The 8,322-nt window shown below is 46.7% G+C and overlaps 1 pseudogene; it reads right to left on the bottom strand.

Annotated features, from left to right (window-relative positions):
* The window catches only part of LOC123173023 (uncharacterized), a 12,553-nt pseudogene that overhangs the window by 697 nt on the left and 3,534 nt on the right, over positions 1–8,322 (bottom strand).

Here is an 8,322-nt window from a genome sequence, read left to right as displayed (position 1 = left end):
TGAATTGTTGCCACGTTGACCCCATGGACCCACCAGGTTAACTTCCGCGCTGTCCCGCGGCAGTGACTATTTCCCATCTATGGCCATGCTCGTGCCCAAACGACAACATGCACAACCAGCTCTATGGCAAGGGTATCAGGGCAAGGATAATGTCATGAGAGAGAGAGAGAGAGAGAGAGAGGGTGGGATGTCGTCCTCCATCCCGATTGGCTCGGTGTCTCTCCGGCGGCCGCGCCCATGGAGATGGATGTCGTCCTCCATGCCGACTGGCTCGGGATCTCCCAAGCAGCCGTGCCAAAACCTCTTAGCAAGGTTGCCTAGTAGCTCATGGGCACGCGAGTGGAGGGCGTGCACACTGCGACGTTGAAGCATATGAACTACACTTGGGGAAGTAAACACGTATAAACTGCTCTTTTAAAAAAAATGCACCATGGACGTTGGCCATGCAAGCTCAGGACCTGGGATGAACAAACTTGCATAGTTTTGGGACCCAAAACTGCAGTTTCAAAGTTATAGGACTAAATTGACACATCCTCCAACAGTTTGGGACCAAAAACAGATGTTTTGAAGTTATAGGACTAAACTGACACGCCTCCAATAGTTTAGGACCCAAATCTGCAGTATCAAAGTTATAGGACTAAACTGACACATCACCAATAGTTTCAAGACTTATGATGCCTTTTACTCTATTTCAAACAGGGCAGCTAGAGGTGTGCTGGAGCCAATGTGGTGGGCTAGGAGAAGCCTGCTGCAGAAGACATCAAGAGGAGGAGATGCCTGGAGCGGACATGGGAGAGGAGGCGATGCTTGCTGGTGGACAAGGGGCCAGAATGGGGAGAAGAACCTGAATCAAACAATTGCAGGGCCATCGTGTTTGCCAAAATAAAAGACCACCCAATGGAATCCTCAGTTTAATCAAATTAAGTATCACGGTTGCCTTCTTGATGTATCTGAATGACCATAAACTAATTATTCCAAATGAACGCTGATCTTAACCTATTACCCTGATGGCTGGTCCACAAGTATGTCGAAAATGGGTGTATGCATAGCCGTTATGTTAGGTTGATGTATCATCTTATATATAGAAAATGGCGTACCCATTAAAATGCAAGGAACAGAATGCTGAAAAGTGAAAAGGCAGTGAATGTGCATGCAAAACATAACTGAAGTGACCATAAAAGAAAGGTGGATGGAGCTCATTCAGACATGAAGTGGACATCAGTGATTAGTCAGGATGAAGGCGGACGCAGACATCCACGAGCCCACGTCGCCCGCGCCGCAAAAAACACCCAAACAGCCTTGCGGATGAGCCGCAAAAATGAAGCGGACTTGTCCTGCCTAGCCTGCTTGGCCTACATAGCCTGCTAACGGGAGGAAATCCCAACGAAGCAACAATGCAAGCCAGCCGATAGGGCACACCGCCGTTCGCCACAGCCAGGCCGGCGCCCCGCTCGTCTCCGCATGCGCTCTCCGCCGGCGCCAACCCTGCTCCCTGCTCGTCCCCGCCCGTTGAGCAAGATGTCCGGTGCTGCGGTGGACGAGCACAAGAAGTCGGCGGAGGAGGACAAGAATCCGACGAGAGATGATGAGAAGGTACAGCTCTGATCCTCTCTCCCACCTATGCTTAGTGTGATTTACTATCAGTATGCTCTGATTCAATGTGATGTGCTCAGTTCTTTCCAAATAGTGTTGATTCTTCAATGAAGCCACTAGAGTACTTTGATAACATAAATAAGAAATAGCCTCTCTCTTAGAAAAAATAGGATAAAATCCCTACTAGAAGGCTGGAACTTAGAAGGCTGTCAATTCCTACTGTCAGTAATTGCGGCCTTAGAACACCCACCATTCCTACTGTCAGTTTACTTAGAAGACTGGAACTTATTAATGCACTTCAGTTGCAGCTAGCAACCAAGAACCTGAGAATGGAAATAAACTGCAGATTGTTGGCACGGAATAAGGGTGAAAAAGATCGGATAATTTCCGTCTGAATCCGGTTTCGAATCCAGATTTACAGGATATGGGACAAGGATTTACCTATCCGGTCGGATACGGAACCGGATATCGGATACCAAAACCGAATTCGGAATAGGATATGCTACACAATTACACACGATCAACACATGTCACTATACAGCTCGAGTCTAAGCCTGTAATGGAAGTATGGAACCCATTTGTTTTGGAATCACTTGCGTGTGAGGCATCATCTTCAAGTGCAACGATAATTCAGCAAGTGTAGGCCATTGGCTATATATGGCCGGCGGAGGACCAGGACTAAATTTATGTTTTGTTTTGGAATGGCTAGATGGAACTGTTAGCTGTATTAATGCTTTGATGTATCATTTGTTGCTGTTTTTGTCCGATTATTTTTTTCCGCTTCCAGTCCGCCGCCGCTCCATAACCATACCATGTCTGTTTCCGCTATTATCCGGCGTATTCCATATTCGTTTCCGTAACTGCATCGCTTCTGAATCCAAAGAAAAATGTGGAATAGGATACGGTATGGGCATTATCTGTCCAAATCCAAACGGTTTCACCCTTAGCTCAGATTAATAAACTGCAGCGCACTTCAATAAACTGACTGCATATTGAGCACTCTCTTATTAGTATTAAGCTACAGCACACTTTAATAGACTGACTGTACATGTGGTTTCTTACGTTAATAAGCCGCAAAACACTCAGATTGATGGCTCATTACTGTCAAGTTGAACATATAGTACAGCTACAGCCCCTCTAAAATTGGTCCTTTATTTTTTGAGTATATACCATGTTTCATATTCTCTCAGAGTGATACGGGAGAGCTGCAGCTGCAGCAGCTGTATGGCGGAAGGTAAGGACTGTGGCAATCACATAAAGAAGGGCCAGGTCTGCTTGTCTCATGATTTTGCATCTTAGTATTTGTTCTCTCCTAGTTATGAATGTTTCTTTTTCTGCTCTAAGTCAAACTAAACCAATGTTATTCTGCTTTAGATTTCTTCTCAGGATACTCTCAAGACCAAGGAAGACAGGAAGAATGGAAAGAAAAAGAGGGAAGAACTGCAGCAGCAGCTGGACACAGTCACTGAGAAGACCCACCTGGGGATTGATGGCTTCATGCTGAGCCAGAAGAGAAGAATAATGGAAAGAAAAAGAAGAAGGAAGAGCCGCAACATCAGCTGGATGGCGCTGCTGAAAAGACCAAGCTGGGGTTGATGCAGAGCCGGAAGGCGAGGACTGCAAGACCAAGAAAAAGAGGAAGAATGAAAAGAAAAGGAAGAGGCGGGAGATTCAGCTACAAGAAGAAAGGGCAAACAGGATCAACACAGATCTAGAACAGAAGAAAATAGAAGATAAATGGGAGAGGAAAGAAAAAATGAGGGCAAAAAATGGAAAATGATAAAGGACATAAAAAAAAGAAACAGTGGAGTCATGAGCTTGCCAACAACAAAAATTGTGAGATTTCCGCATAAACAGTGGCGTCTGAGTTGGCATTCAGGTGGAATGGTCATTAGCGACCATAGAACCAGGCTGAAGAGCGACAATTTGGAGGCGTTGAGTTGCCTCCAGGATTGGTTAAAATCTGCTGATTGAATCCTTCAGACCTATACCTACCACTAAAATTGACGACGGAGATTGCTTGATAAGTTGACAATAAGCAAGTCTCCATTCCTGCACATTGTGACATTTACTTTCTTAAGGAATGCTTTTTGTCCCACATGCCTACAAACAACCTAGCAGCTGTTCTACCAAGCAAGCAAATGCAACGAAGGAAACACCATCTCTTCTTTGTCACAGTCGAAGGGGAGTGCATGGTCGTTAGGGCATCATTACACAACTGCCTGCGGTACGTTTTTCCTACACAACTGCCTCTGTAGCAAACATTCTCAGATGTGAATACAGACGCGGCAGGGGCAGAAGATGACGACGATGCACTGCTAATATTAAACTCGGTATGGGTAAGCTGATTTTCATACTAAAGAAGCATTCTTGCGGCTGTAACAAGTAACACTACCTGAGACAGTACGTGTTTATTCTTGTCACATTCTAAATTCTGAAGAGACCTACTACTATGCACATAGACGTATGTGTACTTGATAGTTTTATATACTGCAAGGAGTTGTTTGTATATACTGTAGTTTATGTACTTTACATGATACATGGTTTCCTTTTTACCGGAATGGTTTATACAACAACTTTAGATTAAAACTTTCACATGATCTGCTGTGTGCAGAATCAAGAAGCAGAGAGGAAGATCTGTCAAGAAAAGAGGATGCCACAATGAAGTTGGTACTGTACTTTAGCTAATCAGAATTATGATGTATGCTTATTATGCTGAAATATTGAAGTTGGTACTATACTTTAGCTAATCAGAACTCCTGAAGGGGCATGAGACTCTTTTGTATTACCATTACTCTGAATTGTTGGAAGGAACCTGAACCTTAGTTGGCAAGAAATTCCCTTTTATTTTTGCAGCTAATAGGCAAGGAATTCAGACAGGAGTAGTAGTACTATTTAGTTGTCAGATGTGTGATGAACATGATTAGCAAAATATATGCAAACAAGTGTGAAGTACAGTCTGAAGAAGTTGACAAGTGTATGCATCAATCTAATTCCAAAAATATTCTTTTTAAAAGGAAGACAAGGCTCGTGTCATGTGCTTATTATGCTAAAATGTACTTTGGTCTTTGGCTATTAACCTGTACAAGCTATGCATGTTTACATTATCTGAAAGCCCTAGTTCAGTACAAGAGCCAGCATGTTTACATGAGCTAGCAACATATTTCTAAGTCTGGGCGTCCAACAGCAGTGTCCGCATAGCACCAGCAGCCAGTATGAAAAGCTGGCGTGAACCAGCCTGAGTGCATGTACAACAATCAGTGGTACGGAAAGCAGCAGCTGCATCTGTCTGCTGGACAATAGCAGGCAGACGCGGCTGATACTAATCCTGCGATTAGCTAATGCCGAACATTGTGGACAGGCCGCAGGCGTGTCCAATTGCATCCTGAGTGATAAGTGCTGCATAGGTAGACAGACATACTCTAGGGTCAATGATTCAAGTAGGTAAAATACCAGAACCTGATCATAGTGCACAATCTAGACGATGGTGTGAAGTGAAATGTGACACATCCCAGGGTTTATGCAAAATATGACAACCAAAGTGACCAGAGAAGGTTGAGTGGAAGGTGGTGATAGAGAGGCATGTTCATAGGGTAAATAAGAAGCTGGATTTCTTTGTGAATGAGCTGGTGGCTGAGCACCTGACACTGATGAATGCCCTGCTGGTGCCTGAGCACTTGCACTGATGGATGGCCTGTTGGTGGCATTGCAGAAGGGCATACTGAAGATCTACTACGCTTTCACTAATTCAAAGAAACTATACTTTCAGGCAAGAGTTTCTAATGTTTGCAGTGGATGTTTTGCCCATATGTTTGTCTATACCAGTTCATATAATTGATACATCATGATTCGTTCCAGTCGGCCCCATGATTAATGATTTCTCATTCAGACTGTGTTTGCCAAAATAAATAAATAAAACACTCAATGGACTCTACAATTTAATCAAATCAAGTGCCGTGGTTGCCTTCTTGAGGTATATTCACAGGACAATGCATACCATGCTTGGAAAACTCAGTTTTTTGACTGAAAATCTGAATGACCATAACTCTGTTTTTGAGTCGCCGACTAATCGTCGATTAGTCGCCGACTAATCGCCGAGTCGTCGCCGCGTGGCTGGCTCGCGCAGGCGACTTGACTCAGGGAGCGAGTCGCGCGACTCGCGTGGCTCGCCGGCGACTTGGTGCGATCAGTCGCGCGACTCGCTGGCTTGCTGGCTTGAGTGGCTTGCTGCTGATGTATATGTGGGGACTGGGGAAGGAGGAGGACTGAAGGAAAGAGAGCGCAGGGTGGGCTCTATATGTGCCCTGCTTAGATGTAGTATATGAAAGAGAGCGCAGGGTGGGCTCTATATGTGCTCTGCTTAGATGTAGTAAATTTTCTCTGATGTATATGTGCTCTGCTGCTGCTGTATATCTATGTTCTCTGCTGCTCTATGTACTGTTGTGCCATGGCGACTTGGGGTGACTAATCAAGCCAAGTCGCTGACTCAAGCCAGCAAGCCACTAGCCGCAGCCTCGGCGACTTGGCTTGACTCGGCGACTCAAAAACCTTGGACCATAAACTAGTTATTCCAAATAAACACTGGTCTCTCATGGCCGATTCACAAGCATGTCGAAAATGGGTGTATACATAGCCGTTAAGTTGTTGTATCATCTCAATCTCATATATGAAAAATGGCGTAGAACTAAAATGCGAGGAACAGGCTGCTGAAAAGAGAAAATCCGGTGCATGCAGTGCCCTATATAAGGTCTTCTGTATGGAAGCTATAGTAGAATATTGTAATGTTTCTCTCTTTGATTGGACGAAACGACAAAGCATCGTAAGATTGAAAAGACGAATGGGCCTTAATGGAAATCAAAAGGCTTTTCGATGAAACATAAAATTAAAAATCCTTTCGTTAATGTTTCAAACCTACATGGCTGCTCATGCTAACTGGAAGGAGTGGGGACTTACCACTAGATGTCAGGGGTAGAGGGCAGCAGAAATTTGGTTTTGGCGGGTCAGGAAATGGCTCATTTATTTCGGCAAAGAAGAGTTGGTTATCAGATTCAGAAGCAGCCACAAAATTAACATGATAGGAAAGCCTGTCTAGGGATCTGGGAGCCGCCACCAAACCACAGATAACACTTGGCTCATATTTTGGTTCCAAAAACAAGAAACAACAAAGGTCAAATGAGGCACCTGAAAGAGATATGTTAAGAATGTAGTATGTACCCAAGAAAGAAACAATGGACACAAACAAAGCCATGTACCAGAGGATGCTCAAAGGCATATTTCTTCAGCACTTGCGCAAGCTCAGCGCGGATGAATAACTTCATCTCGTTATAACATGACCTCTTTTGTAGCAGAGTCTCCTTAGCCTCGTTGCACAGTTCAGCCGCATTGGAAGATACGGGAGCCACCAACAGCAGTGCACTTTGTTTGAGAGTGGATATTATTTCCCCAAGAGACTCAAAGGAGATCCTGCCATCGGCGCTAGTGGCCAGCAAGAGCCGCAGGTCAATGAGCCTGTCAGGCGCCAGGGAAGCGAAGAATGATCCCAGCTCAGCATGTTGTGGGTGTCGAGCGGCTGCGGCTGCGTCAGTAAACTGCAGCGAGGTGTGCGTCTCCTGGGACAGGTCACAGCGTTTGCAGGAGAGGTGCTCCATCGCCCGCTGCGTCGAGCATTGGGACTCGGAGCTTGCTCGGACGAGGGCAGTGAGGCCTTCCAAGGAACGGACCTCCACACGAAGCATAGAGAGGGTGTCGAGGATGTCATACACCTCTACTTTGTAGTCAGCTGACGATGGGAGCGAGCGCAGTATGTGGTGGCAAATGGAGTTGATGATGATGTTGGAGACAGGGTCCATGGGGCCATAGCAGTGGCCAGCGAATAGGATGTGGGGGATGAGGTGGAGCCACGTAGAGGGCAGCATGGCGAAGACTTTGAGATAGAAGCCGTGGATCATGTCGTGGAGCCTCATCCTGAGAGACCCAGTGTATTCGTAGGCATCGCCAGAACAGATCATGACCGCAGAGCCGAAGTGTGCTTTGGCGGTTTTCACGACCTTCTGCAAACAGGATGAGATCATGGATCTGTGCTCGTGAGGAGACCGCAGGGCCGCGAAGTGGTCTCCATGACGCTCGACATTGATGGTGAACATTTTGAAGCCATCGGAGCTTGTGGTGTTGGAAATGTCTAGTCTCCCTTCATCGGCCTTGATGTCCCGGCAGTAGACAAGTAGCTCTCTTCCGCTTGGCCGCAAGCTGAACTGAAGATCCAAGGGGGCACCGACCTGGTATCGCAGCAAATCCATGATGGCAATGACATCATCGACGCTGAGCTTGCGCCCTCCCTTCTCGAGCAAGGGGGCGGAGTCGCGGAGGCACTGTTTGGGCAGGGGCGACGCCTGGAGCCGCACCAGGTCATCAGGCGCAGGGTGCCGCCGCCCACAGCTTGCGGCGTACTTGAAGGCGGCTTGCGTCCTTTCAGAGGCAGGGTCGGGTGGTGAAACAGCAGCAGCGTGTAGATCGTGCTCGACCAGCTGGACTGCGAGGGCGAGATCGGCGCGTGCCTAGTGGAGGTAGCGGGTGGCCTGTTCTTCGCTGAGGCATCCGAAGGAGCCAACCATGAATCTGATGAGAGCCTGGCGGGACGCCCCAGCAATAGAGTACCATGTAGCCCTGCGGGTGGACGGCCCACAGGTAACCCTGCCGGAGGATGGCAAAACCCAGCTGGTGTTCCAGCTG

This window comes from Triticum aestivum, unplaced genomic scaffold (assembly GCF_018294505.1).
Source record: "Triticum aestivum cultivar Chinese Spring unplaced genomic scaffold, IWGSC CS RefSeq v2.1 scaffold98769, whole genome shotgun sequence".
Lineage (NCBI taxonomy): Eukaryota > Viridiplantae > Streptophyta > Magnoliopsida > Poales > Poaceae > Triticum > Triticum aestivum.
The sequence above is the reverse complement of the archived record's forward strand: the minus strand, read 5'-3'. Positions and strand labels throughout refer to the sequence as shown.